This window comes from Oreochromis niloticus, linkage group LG18, assembly GCF_001858045.2.
Source record: "Oreochromis niloticus isolate F11D_XX linkage group LG18, O_niloticus_UMD_NMBU, whole genome shotgun sequence".
In the NCBI taxonomy this organism is placed as follows: domain Eukaryota; kingdom Metazoa; phylum Chordata; class Actinopteri; order Cichliformes; family Cichlidae; genus Oreochromis; species Oreochromis niloticus.
The window spans coordinates 3,440,264-3,461,221 of record NC_031982.2 but is presented as its reverse complement, the minus strand read 5'-3'; the positions used below and the strand labels follow the sequence as shown (position 1 = coordinate 3,461,221).

The window sequence follows — 20,958 nt, the reverse complement described above, 5'->3', positions numbered from 1 at the left end:
TGGTTCCCTTCTACACAAAGGACCTGGCGTGCTGTAGCCACTAATTCATCATAGACTCATCAAGGAAGCTACTTAGCTTTCAGCCACCGTATTTTTTTTTTTTTTTTTTTAAAAGAAGTAGACAGACAGTCAGAAGTGTATGCTTAGCATTGGTGGATGCTGTCATTATGTGCTCCATTCTGCTGGGAGTCAAATATGACTAAAGCACTGCCAGTGACTTAGTGGGTAAAAGAAATTAACTAAAGAAGAAAAAGAGGAGGGACGCATTTTCACGTTCATTAGCCGGCCTGTCCCTCTGGGCTCAAACACAGAGCTCAGTGCATGAACTGCCCTCCCTGATAAACCCATCCATCCACACATAGCACACAAATTGCATTATCCTCATTTCCAGGGACACTCTCCTCCCCCTTTTACCTTTCTTGCATCCCACTTCTCCCATTTTCATCTCCGTCGTTTCCTCTCCATCTAAGTTTATCTAATGCCACCTCTCTCCACCCTGTCTTTTTTCCTGTCCCTTTCTCTCCCCCTTTTCTTAGAACACATCATCCCAGCCTTCCTCACCATCCCTGTCTTCGGTCTCTCCGCTTTCCAGCCAATGGCTGCTGAGAGGGGCGTGGTTAAATAGAAAGCGGATGGACGGAGCTTGTTGGGGGAACAGGGAGAGGGAGACACAGAGGAGAGCGCCGATGAATAGAGACGCTTTCCTTAGCTTCCTGGAGAAGCAACGCCAGGCTTGACACTGAGTGATGATTGTCACGCAGAGACAGTCGGAATAATAACGCGGAATCAAATCCACAGAGAGAGGGGAGGAGGGGGCTCAGTCTGTGGATACCTGCGCGTCTCCACTCTGGCCGCAGGTGCGCTACGGTCCCTCTAAAGGGAGTTTGATCTGTGAGAGGCAAGTGCGAGAAGAACCAGTCCTGCAGGGATTATTTTTCATTTTCTCGCCAAGTGTCAGTTTTATTTATTTTATTTATTCTTTTAGTTAAACTGAAAGCAAACTTTCTCTCCCCTTTGCGCCACCTGCAGTCACAGTTCAACTCCAGGTCTGACTCCAGCTTCATTCGGAGCTTTGTAAGTCTGTGGGCTGTTCTTTCAGACCTTTCCTGAACTCGGATTACACTGGACAGCACCTCCAGTCTGAAAGGAGAATTCCTCAAAACTCCCAAGTTAACGAGAATCAGGAGTCCTTTCCAGTCCAGTCTTTGCTTTAAAACGAGCTGATGAAGAGAACAATGTCTGGATTATTGCAGCCGCTGTTCAACCTGCCCCGGGAAAGAGGGGAGGAGTGAGGAAAGCAGTAAAAGAAGGGAGGAGGAAGAGGTGAAGAAGGGGGGAAGTCGGCGGCGTTTAGCTGCCGTCCACTAGTTCTTTAACGCCTTTGCTGCCCGGGTTCTCCACTCTCTTTTTACGAGATACACGAACAAACATCAAGAGACGCACGGGGAGGACCTGCGTTCACACCCTGGGTGAGTTTGTGTGTGTGTGTGTGTGTGTGTGTGTGTGTGTGTACACTGGGGGAATGAAATTGGGAGAATAGAAGAGGATCGCTGTTGCGCGTGTTCGTGCCAGGTGCGTTTTTACGCACAGTTCACTCCGGGTTGATACGCACAAGACAATGTGGGTCCAGGAGGGTTAGTGACGCATGATCGATAAGAGATGTGAGAAAAATGAAGAGATTGCAATTCAGGTGAATGTGACAAGACGCTTGTTTAGCCCGTTTAAGCAACTTTACGCCCAGAAAAAATGCGCAAATAAATACTGGCGCTCACACGTGGGTCTTTATTGGTCCTTTTTTTCTAATACATTGCGCATGTTCTCGATAAAAATGTGCGCAATTGTGTTCCGCTTCAACCCGTAGAGTCTACATTCTCGTCACGCTTGGGAAACGCGTGTTTTTGACAGCGTATGACAGCTAAATTGTATTGTATGTATAACAACCTCACAATTGTGTGTGTGAGTGTGCGGACAGGAAAGAAAATCTCGCTGTTCTAACTAGTGAGCACCTTCCTGCTTGCCTCTGTCATCCCCGTGTGTCTTTCTGTGCCTCCGCGTGTGTGTGTGCGCGCGAGATTGTTGCTCCATCAGTCACCCTGAATGCCTGCCACGCACCGCACAATTTCTCACAAATTCGCTCAACCATGTAAGCACATTTACCTGTCAGCTACTTTGTCGAGACTACTGTAAGTAAGAAATCCTCAGAGAAGACGAGATGCTGCCTCGGCAGCTGTGCGCTATATTTACATATATATACATATATATATATATATATATATATATATATATATATTCATTCTCCTTTCCCTACGTAATGGGGTCTAGTCAAACAACTAATGGGGGAGGAAGAAGAAGTGAAAAAGGGAAAAGGTGAAAACCCAACTCTGGGAGCGGGACACTTGCTCACCGAAGGAGATACATCGGTAAATAATGCACCAGTCAATCAGCGCATACACCCACACGCTCACAGTCGTTCACCTGGAGAGAGGACAGCTCTTCCCGTTTTCCCTGCCTGCGTTCAAACAGCAGTGACGCGCTGACGAACGCTCGCTGGAAGAGCCTGCAGATGAAAGGGTGAGTGCAGGACACAGCGCGCTCATAATGACGTGTTTTGTAATAAGAGCGTGAGCGCCAAGCCGTCCTGACTTCACAAAGTGAGAAGTGATATTGAACGCTCCGACCAGCGATGGGTGCGGGCGAAGTGGCCGTTGGAGAGAGTGGACACACGCACTAAACTGCAGCCATTTCTTATCGATATTGTTTTGCTTTTGGGCTCCGATTCAATTATTCCGCTATAGTGCAGTACAGTAGATACGAATGTAGGCTTGAAATCAATAACACGACATTAAAACAATCACCATGATTTTCCAGAGAAAACTGAAAAGGAACCACTGAATTCTAGGTGAGGCGAGTAATTTGCCATTTTTTGTCTTTCTTGTGTCAAAATCCTCCATTTCCCATAATGCAACCAATTTGCAAGCCTTCTTTGCTGTTTGAGCTCCATATTTGTCAAACTTTGAGCACTCGGTCTGGAACACTGCCTTTATCAAAACTACGTTATAGAACATCATGGTAACAAAGAAATGCAGAAAGTATTTGTATTTAATGTATTTGAACCCGACAATAATATTGTCACTATGATTTCACTGAAGTTGATACTGTTCAGATAATATTGAACAGTATTATCTAGAAAAACAAAACAGAACAAGAACCTTATCTCCACAATGGAGTTCACTCCAGCTGCTAGAAATTGTAACTAAAACACCTTATACACTCCTGAATATAGTCCCCAACAATTGCAGGCACATGTCCTGGTGTTGAGTAAGGAAATGACTCTTTTAATATTAGATCTGTGTGCTGCCATATGAATGTCACAGTGTCCTGAAGCTGAAAAGATTACACTGATATACAAATGCACTGGTGATTTAGGTATTTTTTATAGACACAATGAAGTCAAAGTGATAGTACCTTTTAAATGTATACATACAATTTTTAGATTTTCACCCAGAAATGACATATTAGGGGTAATTTTTGGGTTCAGCATTTTGTCTGAGCATGGTTTTGCTTGCATACTAAAAGAGCCAGGAATTAAACCACAACCTCCAGATTAGTGGACAGCCTGCCATCCTGCCCGAGTCGTAGCTACCATATAATATGATGAACCCTGCACGAGACAGAGTAGACGATTATGGTATACCTCGAGAGTGCAGGATAAATATTGCAATTGCAAGGTGATTGGCTGCATCGCAATACCACAACTTTTCTCTCACAAAAGCATCCATATAAAGGATTCCATCCATCAATCAATCCATCCATTTATTTTTTCCGGTTATCCAATTCAGGGTCGCAGGGGGGCTGGAGCTTATCCCAGCTGTCCTAGGGCGAGTGGGAGGGTTCATCCTGGATAGAGGAGAGGAAGTTACATAATGAGATGTTTAGAAAAACAGTTTATCAAAAAAACATATGAAACAGAGATTATTAAGAAATTAGATGCAGAAAGTTTCCCACTAAAGTATTTAATTTTTCTCCTTTTTAGCCTTTGTGCCATCTCAGGAGAAATGAATGTCCGAGTGCTCACATTAAGTTCGTGTGCATGTTTATTAAATCACTGCCTAAAGCCTTGCATTCGATCACAAATTTGACTGCTTCAGATGTGTAGAAGGGAGCTTGGTTTCACTTGTATTCTAATGCAGTGCTGTTGCTGTTTGTTTCTTTGGTTGAGAATCATACAGCCTCTGTAGGTGGAATGAAACCTGTGATTCATCAGATAGCCTAATGCAGGCAGGCTTAAAGGGAAAAAAAAACACCTTAATGCATTCTATCATTGTGGTAACATTCCAGTAGCAATATAAAATAGCAAAAACAAACAACTTTGCACTGTGTTTAGGACCTTGGAGAATCCTTTTAAAGGCTCCTGCTGGTCCCCACTTAAGAACCAGTGCACCCATGCAGGAGTACATCGCTCTGTAAAAAAGTTTATATACTTACAATAATCCTTTGTTGATATAAATTGTTTCCCACAACATCTTTCAGACCTTATAAGACCTTATACCAGATAAGATTAATTGAACATTTGGTATCATCCATGTCTGTGGATGTCTGCTTTTGGTGGTGCTCAGTTGTTCCACAGTCAGTGACAAGAGATGGAACACCTCCTAGTGCGCTGACCCCCTTTCCATAAGGGAAATCAGCTTGGCTGTTGTTATTAGGTCCTATTGTTTCCACTGATTTCTCCTTACATTTTCCATTTAAAATGGGATCAGGCTATTTACTTAGCCTGATCTCAGTCCCACTTATTAGCCTTCATCATAGAGCTGGGCGATATAAGATTTTTTCATATCACGATATGTTTTTTTCATTTCAGGCGATAACGATATATATCACGATATAAGCCAAATAACTATATTTGTAAGGTTGGGCTCACTTTTGTGTCATTTCTTAAAGTGGCGCTTTAGTGTTACAATTGGAACCCAAACCAGGACCTCTCCTTAAAGCAGCAGCTGAAAACAAATTGGAACTAACTGCGAAAACAAAGCTTTCACTGGGGAAGTGAACAATGATATCCACGTCGTTTGCGTATCTCTGAAACACCAGTGGATTATTTCGGGATACTCCATCTGTGACCTTTCTTCTGCTTCATAAGTGACGTAAACGTCTGAGCTAAATCTAATGTTGCCTTTATTGTGAGTTGCTTTTCAGAAAAACGCATCAGCTAAATGCATGTATATAAATATAAATGTCCGCACTCAGCCTGCGTGCTTTTCTAGTGCATATGATACAGCTGTGTCCTTCAAACTGTAAGGACATGTGGAGTTATTGAGAATTCAGCCTTTTCAATGATCGATACATAATAGCTCTCTTTCAGATTTGCACCCTGTCTCATCTGGCTGCCCTGTGAGCTTTTCTTTTCAACACAAGTCATATATGCGTTTTTTTAAATGCCCGAGTCAGACTGTGGAAGCATCTGAAAATGAAGTTATTCATAAATACACAAAGGTGCCTTTTTCTATAGCCTCTATTTGCTGTGCTTAGACCAGCCCAGTGCATTTTATACAGGCATGGTTGAGAAAATACCAAATTTCTCCTCCACTAATGAACCAGTGGACATGAAACACTGGATAATTCCGTTTCACTGTATTTTTTAGTGTGGCTGAAACAATTAGCCAGTTTATCGGGTAGTTAATTGTCTGCAAACTATGGACTTTTCTGATAATTAGTTAAATCAGTCAATATTTTGGAAAATACACCCATCTACTCTTGTGGCACGATGAGAAGTTCTTAGTACAGGCTAGAGAGTGTTAGTGTTGCTTAGCACCCAGTCAATAGTGTATTAAGCTTTGTGCATAATTTTTTTCTTACTTGCTTTGGACAAAGCCAGGCTAGCTGTTTGTTTCCAGTCTTTGTGTCAAGTTAAAATAATTTACTGTAGCCTTCAGTCTTCTTATTTCAAAACAAGAAAGTAAAAATCACATTTCCTAAAATATCAAACTTTTGCTCTTCCAAGCTCAAAATTATGTTTTTTCCTTTGCAGTCAGGGAAGTTATGATGATGGTTTATTATTAAAAGTGACATCGTGACTTTAATGTGTTATATGTAACACATTAAGTATATAATACTAAAAGTTCTATATGTGAATAAAATAATGTAGGTGTAAAAACAAGAATATTATTGAGATAAAATCTTGCAAGATAAAGTTGACTTAATAGTATGGTCTTATTTGACTGTTAATTTATATGGGTAATTTATATATCTAATATAATATTATATCTCAACATTGATCTGAGACCACTCTAACAAAGAATAATTAATTACTGATGATTTTTTCTAATCCTGAATGCTAAAAATTGACTCTTTCCACCATGTCAAATATGATCATTTGCAGGTATTCTTTCCCTGTGCACTATAATGCCATTATGTTTGTAATTGAGTTCATGGAAATTAAAGTTAAGGCTTTTATTGTGAATTTCATGGGGGAAGTTTTGAATAAGAGAACTGTGAATTTAAGAGCAAATTTACTTTCAAATCAGTGTTAGTGTTATATGGCTATTACCAAAGAATACTTTACTTTAGAAGTCATTGTTATATCTGCAAATCCCAATGCAGATGTAAGTGGTAAAGAGTTAAAGCTGCACAAGGCTAGTACTCATCTTACCAGAGCCTTCCTTTTTTATTTAACCTGTGATTTCATCTTTTAATTAAATCTTAAAGTTTATCACTGCAGAGACTGCCAGATCACATCCAGGTATACCTAGCTTAAACCAGGAGCACCAATTAGCCTTGCAGCAACAAAAAAAATAAAAGAAAGAAAAAGAAAATAAAAAATAATAATTCTGCCTTCATGATGGTTATGGTTCATGAAGTTCTTTCACAGAGGTCTAAAGTGAACATTTGCTCTAGTGTATGTGTAACATATACTTCAAAGCCAACCTTTTGTGAACCATAGAGGAACGCAATTTGCAATTATTGATTGACCCACATGATGTTTGTCTGTGCTGTGTATGTCTGAACTGTGAAAAATCTTTTAAGCAATAATCTCAAGCTGCACAGGAGTGTGCTGCATGGGGCACATCAAGTAATTGATTATTGATTGATGGACGTACAACATCATTTTAGATCTGTGCACCAATCTGCTTGTTGCATTGTTGCCAGTGTCAGTGAGAGAACTGATGTGAGTCCACATACCCGGGAGATTCAGTATAGACTAAAGCAGCAGGCTGTATCTTCTCTTGGATGCATTGTGGTTCATCCTGCTGCAGGTTCAAACACCTGCATTGACTGAGCTGGTCAAATTGAGACTTTCAATTACAGTCATGAAAATAAAGAAAATCTAATTATTTCATGAAACAAATTAACTGTCTAATAATTCCGTGAATTAATTAACCTGTCTGCTGATGAAAGGAAGCCAAGTTAACTGTTATAGAGTCATTATGTCAGCTTGATTAAGCACATCATATTACAAAGACTTTGTACTAAGCTTCAAAATAAGAAGCCAGCAAATAAAGTAATACTGAGCTGTGCTTTGTGCTCTCTAAGATGTACAGTCTTTACATTTCACTAAAAGCTGTAATGTTTAAATCATCCTGGTTGTACACAAGAGATGATTCTAGAGAGATCCCAGTTTGTTTTTGTATTTCTGTTTTTATGTTGCTCCATAGGATAGTTGGACTCTGCCCACACTATTGTATAACAACTCTTACTAACTTGTAGACTATTTCAGATGCAGTCTGCGTGAGGAGTCGCTGTTGTACTGTCTTTCTCTTACATAACTGAAAGTTAGATTTTTGTACAGTATGCGAACACTTCCATAGCAAAGGAGATTTATCCATAGAGCAGCTATCCTGGCCTCTGATATCAGGTTTTCTACAACATCCCTTTGCAAAGTTCAACTTGTCCTTCATTTTAAAGCCCAGCTATAAGCAACATAAACGAGTGCCTTGCTCTTGATGTGATTGGCTGGAAACTGCACTTGTGTTTGGAAACGTAAACTCCGCAGAACTCTTTGGTAAAATTACTCCAGGTAAAGTGAAACAGTGGATCCACACTTCAGTTCAACAATGCATAACATCACTCCATTCAGAGTGAATGGGAGCCGAGAGCACCAAAGCGTCAAGTTGTATGTGTGAGTGTAGCTGTAGGAGGTGGCCACTTGTATCAGAGAGCATCATTTACTAGTCCAATAGTGAGATATGGACAAAAATAAAGAAATCACCCCAACTCAACAGTAAGTAGCTGGATTAAAACTGTACATGTGCTTTTTTTTTCTTCAATAGGAGTGACCTGTTAATTAGTGCTGCCTGCAGCCACAATACTGAGCTCCCTGAACCTTTTATCCAAGACTCAGATTTTTCTTTATCTTGCTTGTTTTTGTGGCTGTCTTTAGAAACTGCACCTCTAGGGGGAAAAAGAAGATGAAACAAAATCCCCCAACACCAGCAGCAACCACCACCACTGCTCCACTCTGTGGCACTGACACGCCTCCAGTGGCAAACCCCGTAGATGTGTCTGGCTTTAGTGGCTTGTTTAAGGCAAGACAGTGGAGTGTCGGGGTGCAGGGAAGGGGAGACATGAAAGGCAGTTAAACTCCCTCTTTGTCGGTCCCTCTGCCCCCTTGCCTCTCTTTCTACATCAAAGTGCTCGTCTCTTCATAAGGAGAAGCCACATGCATCCCACTGCAGCTACAGTAGGAGGGGATGTGGAGAATCTGCCTGAGTGAGCATTGTAGATGCTCCATTGTTTCCCATATGTACATTAATCCTGAGCCAGGCTCCAACGTGGACCGTAACAATCCAAAGCGTTGCTGACATTTCAATCTACACAGGGGGTGGGTGAGAGTCAGGGGGCATTTGTGTGCGTGTTGTGCATGTGGGTGGGGTGTGTCTAATACTCTTTTTACCGCTCTGTAGAAAAAAAAAGAAAAAGAAACTGAGCTTTCCTTTTTGTTTAATCCATGGAGGATTTTTTTATAAGCCGCTTCCAAATATTCTTATGGACTAAGCTGTTGAGTTGTGTAGAAAAATGTCTGTCTCATTAATGAGTTTTTTTTTGCAAAATCAGTTGAGGGATTGGACTGTCATTCCCAAAAGGCTTGAGGAAATTGTTTTTTTCAGACATGTGTTTCAGGAAGGTTAAGAACAAAATGTGTGTGAAAATGGCCACTTTCTTATCACGGCTCTGTCAGCGAACGAAATGACTAAACTGAGGAACTAAACAGAAAGAGGAAATGCCTAGAGGACACTTGGATTTGTTGATCGTCTCAAAGTATGCCACTCCTTACCCAAGAGATGCTTTTACATTTGAAAAATACATGCACATCCATTTTTCCTCATCTTTCCCACTTTCCTGTGTCCCCCTTTTAACTCGTCGTTTCAAGTGCCCCACATTTGAATGCAGTCCAGATTAATAGTTTAATACATTTTTCATGCACAGTTATCCAAGTCATAGCTTGAGCCACATGTTGGCATATTGAATAGTGTATGTTGGGTTTGGAGGATGTTTCGCATCATTGTGACAGAAGTTTTACTGGACCTACAGAAGTCTTACCATCCATACCTGTACATGTATGGTAAGATTTGAGAATCCACACCTAAACATGACTTGAAGCTTTAGTATTCCTAAAACAGTGATCATTAACTAATCTAATGATGTTTGAATCTGTCTTTTGTCCTTGTAATATTTGTCTTTGACTTAGCTTTGATTTGCTGAAGCAGAATGAGATCTTTGGAAAAAGAAAAATCACAACCTTGATTGCATCTGCCCTGCTACTGTGATGACTGTCTTTTTGTCAAGATGATGGCATTTTGCATATGAAGCCGTTGCTCAAGAGAAACAACGTAGAGGAAATAAGAAATTTTATTCTCTGAAGAAGCTGCTGCACTCCTCACAGGTGAGCTAAATTGATCCACAGCATAAAATGCTTTTCTGTCTCAAATACGTCTTCAATAGTTTGTGATTGCATTTACTCTTGGCAGTTTTGATATCAGAAAGCCTTTTAATCCACCCAAACCCCATGAAGTGTAAGTTACGTATCTGTCACGCACAATGATTCTTACAAACCCAGACTTTAATGCTTGGTGGACAATTCGTGATTTAGTTACTTGTGTAGAGTCTGCTTCGAGCAGACCAGTTTGCAAGGCTTGTTACCCGACCATATGTGAGGCCGAAAGTGTTTAGCTGTTCCAATTGACCGCACTTGAACACGGGGGTATGCAGCCGGCTGTCACAGAGTGGGTGAAAAGCAAAAGCTCACACTTTCAAACAGTCTTTCTTCATATTTACTCTTGTTTATTCACTGAAGTCATTTTCAGTTTGATAAATTGTTGGATATCGCAACCCAAATTCCAGTGTCATAAATGAGATGGTGTTTCAGATGTTGTGTCACCAGCCCAGTTTGTTAACTGAAAAACTAAGAAACTACTGTTGGAACTGTTGTATTCCAACAACAGAGATGTGGTCAGGTACGAATAATCAGATGACTTTGATCATCACCAGTGTTGACCAAGAGTATGTGAAACCACGGTGATGTGGCCCTTGTCAAAGTAGCTTGGGCTTTTACACAAACCCATTGCATCAAATATGAGAACTGAATGTTGCTGAATGAATGTTAACAACAAATGAGTCCCAGATATTTATATCTGGCCTTTTTTATGACATAACGAGGGGTCAAAATCCATCAGTTCATCAGCTCATACTTCTCAAATTATTTTGTGAAAAAAAGATTTTGCTTTTGTCTTTATGATGAAACCCTTCTCGGCTCAGTTCTCCTTTTCATCTCCAAGTAAATTGCTGTTGCTGCAATGCAGAAAACTCATCACTTTCAGTGAGTCACAGGGTTTTTTTTTTCTTTTGGAGAACTGACATACATTAACATGCATCCATGTTTACTAAAGCAAAACCCCTCCAAATGGATTGCATTTCTACTTTCCTCTATCTTTTAGCAATAGAAACTAGTACATTTGCATAAAAATGTAGTGCATTCTTGCCATAAATTCATGTATAAATGATGCAGAGTGTAAAACTTGTCACCCAGGTCCCTGTCAAACGCTAGAAGTAGGAACATTAAGGAACAGTAAACTCTCTCAGCACTAAAGCAGTACAATATTTATAAGGCATCCAACAGTACAACATCTGAGGACTTGCATGAGGAGCTTTTTCTCTCACCTTTTTCTTATCTCCTTTGGCTCCTCTCTGCTTCCCAACAATGATCAGGAAAGACATTTAGCAGCGAGAAATACAATGATTATAGGTTGGGCCATTGATCCGCGTATTGAGCTATATCCTCCTGATTCATTGGCTCTGACAACCAAACTCTCTCCATTGATTTTTACTGTTGCTGTTAAAGGAGTTTTAATCCCACCACCACCTCCTGCTCTCTCACTCTCACACACACACACACACCCACACACACACACACACACTACCTGCCGTAAGCCAAACAGGTTATGCTGCTGAAATGTACCAGTTGTACTTTCCTGACCCACTTTATCGGCATTCGTGTGCTCAGTGCTTGTGTAAGCATTCACTCAAGGCCCTACAGGATGAAGTTTTGATAGTATGAGGACCAAAACGAGCTAGAGGAAGTCAGAGTGTGGTCACACTACTTTATATTCATGGTGTTTTACATCATGCATGGAGTGCAATGAATTTTCCAACCATGCAAAGGAAAAAAAATCAAACAGCATGGCCTTACCTTGTCTCTTACATCAGTAAGTTACTCCTTTGCCCCCGGAATACATTTTACAGCCAAACATCGGCTGTATTCCCTTGCTTCAAAGTGGAATGAAGTAGTATGATTGGGCGTGCTTATTAAAAACCTATCACCGCTACATCAGCCCAAGACTCTGCCAAGAACATCTGGGAAGAGGTGATAATAGCTTCCTCATCCATTTAGGCATGTCCCTGCAGAACCCCACTGGAAGCACGTGTCACTGTGATTACATATGTGAGGAGCTGTTGTGCAGGGATGTGGAACCTGTGGCATCATAGGAAACCAGATCCTATACTCCCTGCGGCTTCAGATATCAGCCTACACGAGGCGATCATAAACAAACACAAGCTTGTGCAGCTTTTTTGCCTTTTGTATCTTGCTGGTTTAGTGTATTTGGGCTATTTCACATCAAACATGAGCAGCTGGTAGACCCACTTTACACAACCTAACAATCACCAAACAGCAGACAGGAGACAAGTGTGGTTACGAATTTATGAATTTGCAGGAATATTTAGCAGCTCGAGTGTCTGCTTTTCTTTCCTGGATATGATAAAGACAAAACTGGAAATAAGGTAAGAGAATAATAAACGCACTTCTGTCAGCTGACCACAAGTGCAACTTTACATTTGGTCACTCATTTAAATCATTTGCTTGCACAGAATTACAGAATCATTAGGACTCATATATAATAAGCTTAAAAGCTTTTTTAATGTAACTGTGAATTGGTTAAAAAAATATGCAACAGTTTCTTGAGTTGTTCTTTTTCGATTATTGATGAGGCTACATAAATAGATGATTGGTTGTGCTGTTACAAATATGTAGGATAGCCATAGAAACTGTCACGGGGTGCCGAGGCAGGCCGTGTGATGATTAGTAATGGACCCAAGAGGCAGACTGCTTAAGTGGAGGGTGAGCTTTATTAACCAATAGTGGAATACAACGCAACAGAAAAGGGGGCGAGGAAAATAACAGATAATACGCTAAACTGGGAAAACTAAAACTAACACAAAACCAGAACACGAACGAGGGTACCTTGCAGGGAGGTCCGGGGAAATCACACATGGAGAGACGCAGGGAGACCGAGGGGAAACAACACAGACGAACCAGCAACGAGGACGAGGTAACACACACTATAAATACACACGCCAGGAATCAGGGGAAGAGAAACAGGAGGGGAACACACCTGGAAGACATCACAACTGACGAGGCAGGGGAAAACGTAAACAGAACACACTGACATAAGACACAGACCTTCACAATAAAACAGGAACTACACATACAAGGACACACACGGGCCGAACAGTGTAAACACTAAACAGAGGAAGAACAGAACCAAAATCACACTAAATAGAAAAACACAAAACGCTGGGTCAAACGGACCCAGGATCATGACAGAAATGCTTCCATGAAAACACTCTGCTACAAAAATAGTATTTATTGTATGTAACTGAAGTTCTTTGAGGTTTATGTACAGTCCCCTAATGGGTTTACCATTGGTTGTGTGCAGTGGCCAGAGGAGTAGCCAGACTTAGCATATTGAAGCCATTTCCGCCTCTGGCCATTCCTTGGCTCAGCCTGTGGCTGCTGCTGCTCCATTAGCTGTAACTCAGCAAATGGGCAATTGACGGTTTATTTCATCATGCCTTTTTGGAAAGTGAAACATGATATTGTGGTTTATTAAGGTACAAGAATCTGAAATCTTATGTCCTCAAGGAAATGAACTGGTAAATGGACTGCTTTTATATAGTGCTTATCCTGTCAGTTCAACCACTCAAAGCACTTTACTACAAACCACGTTCACCCATTTATACAGTACTTATATGGAGCACTTCCTCTAACACATGCACTAACACACCGACTGCTTGATTGGCACGTTTCAGAATCAGAATACTTTATTAATCCTTGAGGAAATCATGTGGTTACAGTTGCTCCAAGACAATAAGAACAGTAACAGACTGAACTAAATCAAACCATATATGTAATAATATATTAAAAAGTTGCAAATATAAGAAATAGCTGTAATATATACAGTAGCTCAGTTATAAATATCCAGACTATTACAGAGATTAAATATCTATGATTGGTATTTTACAGTAAACTATAAACTGTTTAAACTTTGTAGAAGATGTGCAGAAGGGTGTAACTATTGCACTGTGTACTGTGCATTAGATGGAGGAGTTGTACCGGGAGATAGCCACAGGCAGGAATGATTTCTTGTGTCGTTGTGTATTATGGGTAATTCCAGTCTCTCACTGAACATGCACCTGGGACTAGACAGTGCGTCATGAAGTGGGTGGGAAGTATTGTCCAGCATTGTATATATCTTAGGCAACATCTGCCTCTCCGACACCACCTTAAGGGAGTACAGTTTCATTTCCACAACATTACTGGCCTTGTGGATCAGTTTATGGAGTTTGTTGACAATGTGCAACCCTCAACCTGCTGCCCCAGCATGCAACAGCATAGAGGATGGCACTGGCCACAACAGACTCAAAGAAAATCCCGAGCATTGTCTGACAGATGTTAAAGGACCTCAGTCGCCTAAGAAAATAGAGATGGCTCTGGCCTTTCCTGTAGGGTGCAGGGCTTTTTATAACCCAGTCCAGTTTATTATCAATGTGTACTCTGAGGTATTTATAGTCCTCCACAATGTCCAAATGGACCCCCTGGTTTGAACAGGGGTCACTGGTTTCCTGGTCTTCCTAAAGTCCACAATCAATTCCTTGGTCTTTGTCACGTTGAGCTGCAGAAGATTCTGCTTGCACCACTAAACAAAGAAGTCGACCAGAGCCTGGTACTCCATCTCATCACCCTCGCTGATGCATCCAACCAAAGCAGAGTCATCAGAAAACGTCTGAAGACGGCAGATCTCTGTGCAGTGGTCCATGGTGTAGAGGGTGAAGAGGAAAGAGGAGAGGACGGTCCCTTGTGGTGCACCTGTGTTGCTGATCACCTTTTCAGACTCTCAATGTTGAAGACAGACATATTGTGGTCTTCCTGTCAGGTAAACAGCAATCCAGGACACAAGAAAGGCATCCGCCTGCATCGCTGTCAGCTTATCACCCAGGAGGGTTGACCTGATGGTATTGAATACAATGGCAAAACCAAAAAACATGACCCACACAGTGCCTGCATGCTGATCTAGATGGGCGTAGACATGATTGAGCAGGTAGATGTTGGCGTCCTCGACTCTGAGAAGGGGCTGGTAAGCGATCTGAAGGGGATCCTGATGTGGTCTGACTACAGATCGGAGCTGATCGAGGATGAGTCTTTCCATGGTCTTCTTGATGTGAATCAAGGCATTCCATCTTCTATCTATCTATCTATCTATCTACTAGGGGTGCAACAATACTCGTATCGGTATTGAACCGTTCGATACAGTGCTTTCGGTTCGGTACGCATATGTATCGAACAATACAAAATTTTAAATTTATTTTATCAACTTTTCTTCTGACGATGCTGTCTGTGTTGAAAGCTCAGTGGATCTGCGTTCGACTACTCCGCCTAGGCTGCACTGTCGAGCGCAGATCCACTGAGCGCAGCGCAAGCTAGCAAGACAGAAATTAAGCTCGTTGCAACATGGCAACTGCCTCAACGCTACCCAAAATTGAACCTCCCCCACCCTCATTCAGATCTGGTGTTTGGAACTATTTTGGTTTTCATGTGAAGCATGACCCTGATGGTAAGCGCGTCATGGACAAAAGTAAAACAGTATGTCGGATGTGCCACGCAATGCTCAATTACATTGGTGGGAACTAGTACGTTAGCGCATTTAGCTCGTTAACGTGTTGACGCTGTCCAGCCCCACACACGGGGTGATCCGTGGTAACTCGTTAACGGAGATTTGCGGCGTTATGGCGTTAATGTCATTTTAACGAGATTAACGCTGACAGCACTAGTGGGAACACAACGAATATGACTGCACATTTACGCCGACATCATCCTAGTGCAAAGACAAGTGGAAGCAGACAAAAACAACAAGCACGCATGCTACAAACTTTACCCGAGTCATTTAGACAGCCGTTAGCACATGATTCTCCTTATGGGGACCTGATATGTTTAATATGCTGCTGAGAATATACCCCAGAAGAAGCGGATAGTATAACTTTTATTTTGGAAAGAACCATTTCTCTGTAATAAACTCTCTTTTCCAAAGATGAGTGATTTCTCGATCAGATAGATTTTTTTTTTTATTATTTTGTTGTTTCAGTAACATTACATTTAAAAACTATACTTTTGAGTTAAAATATATATTTATAATTTTAATAAATGACAAATTAAAAAGGCATGAACATTTTTTTTGTATCGAAAAAATATCGAACCGAACCAAACCGTGAATTTTGTGTATCATTGCACCCCTACTATCTATCTATCTATCTATTAATTATGTGATCAGTCGAAAAACTACAAACAAAAGCAATATTTTGTCGATCTTTGTGTCTTTTGTGTCACAGTGTTGTGCTGCAATGCTTCTAGTGGCCAAAAGAATCTGTTCATATCACGTACTGTGCCAATTGGTGCTGTTATGGTCATTAAAGGAAATGAATGTAATTTGTGGAGTTCTATGCAGCCACAATTCACAGTTGATCTTTTGGGTCATATTTAAAAATTTATACCATTTTATTGTAATATTTGTTTGAATATTAGTATTTAAAAGCATTGCGTTACATTAGATAGACAGCTATGTGCAGGATAGGATTTGTGTTCCATAAAATTCCTATTGAGACTATAATATAAGCGATATTTAATCATTCCTGCTTTTGTTGTTTTAGGGAAATTTGAAGCTTAACTAACTAACTTCCTTATGTAGGGAAAGGTCGTGAGCTCCAAATTGCTGTGACTCTGATAATGCTAATTTATCTGTTGAAGAGGCATTTTTCCTCTGTTATTGGCATGGCTTCACAGAAGTTAAAACTCAGAAATTGTCTAGCTGTGTTTGCACGCCTGATTACATATTTAATTCATGAGAAAACACTCCAAAATAATAAACCTCTCCACCCCCGCCCTTGCCTCCCTTGTTTCAGCTGACTAACCTGACACGAGACTGTGAATGTACTCATGTGTGAAGTTTTGGGAAGAGCGCTCACGTGAATCTGACTTTGACAACCCCAAAGGCAAACAGACGGATTTTCGTTTCACACAATATGAATATCATGAAACTTGTGAGAATTGTGTGTGTGTGTCTGTGTGTGTGTCCACATACTATCTTGAAAGGATGAAATAAGTAAGAGGGCTTTTGATTTCAGTCAATGTTCATAAATAATAAAGCAGTTAAGGGTAGAACTACAGGATGATACTTAGCAGCTCAGGGCAGCTTCTGAACAAGAGAGCAGAGCAGAGCAACTGTAAGGGCAGGGTGGTGAGTATGTAAACATGTTTCCTGTCTGAGATGAAAGTACTGCATATATGTGCCAGTCTGTGCATATGGGTCATTAACATGCAGTTTATGTTAGCTTTGAATCAATATTTTCAATCGAAGTGTTGAATCAAGTGTCATAGGAAGCAGTCAATCAAGAAACTCGTTTCCAGTGAAAAATACAGGTTGACTAAAAAGACGTGCCGTAGTACTCCCTAATTTTGTTGTGAGCTGGAGTTCTTAAAGGCTCACTGAACTCTTCACTTACAGTCATTTAACATTAAGATGCAGTGGGATGTGCAGCTATGCTTTTACTTTTTTAGCCTGAGGTTGTGCCAGGCTACATCCTGGTGGGTTTTTGGGGCTGTGTGGAGGAACAACTGCTAGTAAACTCTGGGCTAACATGAGTTACAATTAGTTATTTTTTGAGACATATTCGGGGAAGTGGGGTAGTGACCGAAAGAACGAGATTGTGGATACAAGCGGCAGAAATGGGCTTCTTGCGAAGGGTGGTTGGCCTCTCCCTTATAGATAGGGTGAGAAGTTCAGCCAACCGGGAGCGGCTCAGAGTAGAGCTGCTGCTCCTCCACATCGAAAGGAGCCAGGTGGTTCGGGCACCTGACAAGGATGCCTCCTGGGCGCCTCCTGGGTGAGGTGTTCCGGGCATGTCCCACCGGGAGGAGGCCCCAGGGCAGACCCAGGACACGCTGGAGAGATGATATCTTTCTGCTGGCCTGGGAACGCCTTGGTGTTCCCCTGGACGAGCTGGTGGAGGTGGCCGGGGAGAGGGGGGTCTGGGCTTCTCTGCTCAGGCTGCTGACCCCGCCCCAGCCCCGGATTTATTTTTGGACTCTACTATAGTATCTTTGCACTGTTCATAATTCAGTCCTTATTCTTCTTATACTGGAGCTCTGAAACAAGCTGTTTTATTGCTTTTCCCCTCTTTTTAAGCTGACTTTATTCTGATTGGCTACCCCTTGCAAACACAAGATTTGAACTGCAAGATTCTGTGTTTCCAGTGAGAAATGACAACCTGAGATGATCTCTTTAGGGATTAATTGTTTCGTTACTCATCCGAGTGACTTTTTCACGCTCAGCAAACTGCAGGTTTCCCCTACTTTATAAGCAGCACATTTGCATAAAGTCATTTGGATGAGTGATGAAATGTTTCTCCCACTGAAAACGCTATGTCCAGATGAAAAAATGTAACTTTCTTTACATGGATGACTGAGCATTAATATATTTATAAGGATTATTTAGGGATACATACACTAATCTCATTACTGAAACATGTTTAATATGAACGTTTATCTCAAAAAAATGAAAGAGGACAAAATGATCAAATTATAAATCTTGTTACCAGCCAGGTTAAATGTCAATCCAAATACATTTTGATGTTATTCTTATTTGTGAAACCTAAACTGTTTCCTTAATTGATATAAGAAGAGGAAAAACATTTTCAGCTTTTCCACTGTGAGACAACACAGGTTTACTCAGATTTTTAGGAACAATATGGAGATTAAAGAGTGACTAAACCAGTAATCAGTAAGAAAAACAGCTTAAAAACATACTTCATATTTCATTGTTTTTCTTCATAGGCAATGCACTTACCTAAGTCATATATAATTCTTTTATCTGTTCTTGGCAGATGTTTGGTGGTTCGAACCCTTGGCAAAGAAACGTGTGGGGAAACTTCCCTGAGACAGTCACAGAACCCCTGAATGGATCCCAATATTTATGCGAGTGGAAATGTAACCGTGCATGAAAGTGCTAAGTGAATATATAGGCAGCAGCTGCTAAAGATTTAAAATGATACTCAGAGGTAAAACTGATTTAATCTAATTTAATTTTTGGATGAGGTCAAAAACACCTTTAAGCAAATACAGGTTAATGACATTGTGTTCATTGTGCTACTGTGTTTAAGAGATCATGACGGACTTGTTACACTAGAAAATCTTTGATTTTTATTTTTCCTTCCTGCCTGTGTCAGAACTCATTCCAAGTTTGAAGCATTACTTTCAACTTGGCATCTAGGCTGATCCTACAGTCAGCTGCGACGTGCCAGCTTCACTGAATAGCTTTAACAGGATTGGACCCTCGCCTCGACGGTGACGCACTAAGCCAGTCAAGGTCACTAACAGCAACACATAAAAGAAGACATCAGTTCTTAATGAAGTCATACATCACATTTAGCATATGGTTCAATTAGAGGCTTCATAGAGATTATTGAGATTATATTATCCCTGTGCATTCATTAGCTAAGCTCCAATAGTCCCCCATCTGATTATAAGCTGTGAGGGGATTTGCAGCTATTGACTGCACTGTAAAATGTAATTCTAGATGTTTGTTATTTCAACATATTATTCTATATCAGTTTGACGATAGATGACTGAAGTTGTTGTTATAACATAGAATTACAAGTTAAAAACGTCCCAATTACACCAAAAAAAGCTAACTTGAAAACTCATGTCCAGCTAAATCAGAAACTTATGTGAACTTGACAATGTGGGTAAGTTGAGCACAGCAGGATTCAAAACTGCCTCACGTGACTCCTACCGAGGTGCATCATGGGGAATTGGCGGTTAACGACATGCTCACTTTACTTGGACGTTTTCTAATCGTCTTCTTTGGAATATGCTTTCAAGGTGAGTAACATTGGTTATAACTATAAGGAAAGAGAGCTACAAAAGTTGGAACATGTTTTGAATTTATGGCATGATGTTTGTTTTTCTCTTTTACCGAAATGTTTGCTTTAGCTAATGTAACTTTAGCCGACAAGGTCCAGCTTGTGTGTCATGACCAAACTTGACCTAATAAACTGACACATGGCCTTTTTTATGGGTTTAATGTGGCACTGACCAAATCACAAGTATTGTGCCGCTAGCTTTAAGGTTGTGCACTCAACCACTGTTGCGATATTAGCAAGCTAACTCAGCTAATTAATAAAGCTTATTTCATATTGTCTTTGTACTTGTAAATTTCTTTCAAGTTCACAGGCTGTTGTATTTTGGTGGAAGTTCATTTTGGGAATATTTCCAATAACTGGCTGGGTTCAAAAAGAACTTTTTGGCAGGACTCCGATGCTTGTTGTCATCTGTTTACCCCTATGTAATCACTTAAGTTGTTATTAACTGCTGCATGCTAAGCTGCAAGAGTGCACTGAGGATTGAGACAAAATATGGTCTACAAACCAGCATTATATTAGTTTTTATCAGATAGTCCTCCAGTGTGTTTATTTTTTGCTTTAATTCTATTGTGCAGTTATTTGTTACCCTGAAATGCTTGATGCTTAACAACAGCTCACTATTTTAACTTATTTTTGAACTCTTGTGACTAGTATGACTAGATTGTGTGAGTTTCCATACTAAAAGAGCTGTAGTGATAAAATAATTGGCATCAGAGACACTGATTTTTGGCATGGTATACTGCAGAAGTTTTTTGTTTTTGTTTTTTTGCATAATTTACCTTTTAATTAAACTGCATTCCCTGTATTGTAACAAAACTAATATTGTTTATATGTCAGAAAATTAGCAAACATGAATAAATGGCGAAAACAATATAATTATAACATATATTTTTATTTTACTTATTTTAGGTCTGTGAAGCCAAACTTGATGCTGGGGATTTATTTTTGTCAGTGGAGTCAAATGGTAAGTTACAATTTGTGCATTTTGTCATACTGGAAACACCACAGATTATATTGTAACTTAATAGCTCTGTAGAACAAATGATATAAAGATTGTAGTGTCAGGGTACTTCTTAAGAAGTAATATGGCACTATTGATGATCACATGCAGGTGGCATAAACTAAATATTCAGACGTGCTACCAACAAATGATTCATTAACAAAAGCAATGGAGCAGACTGTTTAGGTTCTTGTGGTTGTAATAACATCCATAAC

The 20,958-nt window shown here is 40.5% G+C and overlaps 1 protein-coding gene across 1 annotated transcript in view; it reads left to right on the top strand.

Annotated features, from left to right (window-relative positions):
• The first annotated feature begins 645 nt into the window (after positions 1 to 645).
• brinp2 (bone morphogenetic protein/retinoic acid inducible neural-specific 2) overlaps positions 646 to 20,958 on the top strand; it is a 259,405-nt gene continuing 239,092 nt past the window's right edge. Inside the window, exon 1 of the mRNA XM_003453153.5 lies at positions 646 to 1,469. The gene's annotated coding sequence lies outside the window, so the exon portion shown is untranslated. The remainder of the gene's footprint in view (positions 1,470 to 20,958) is intronic.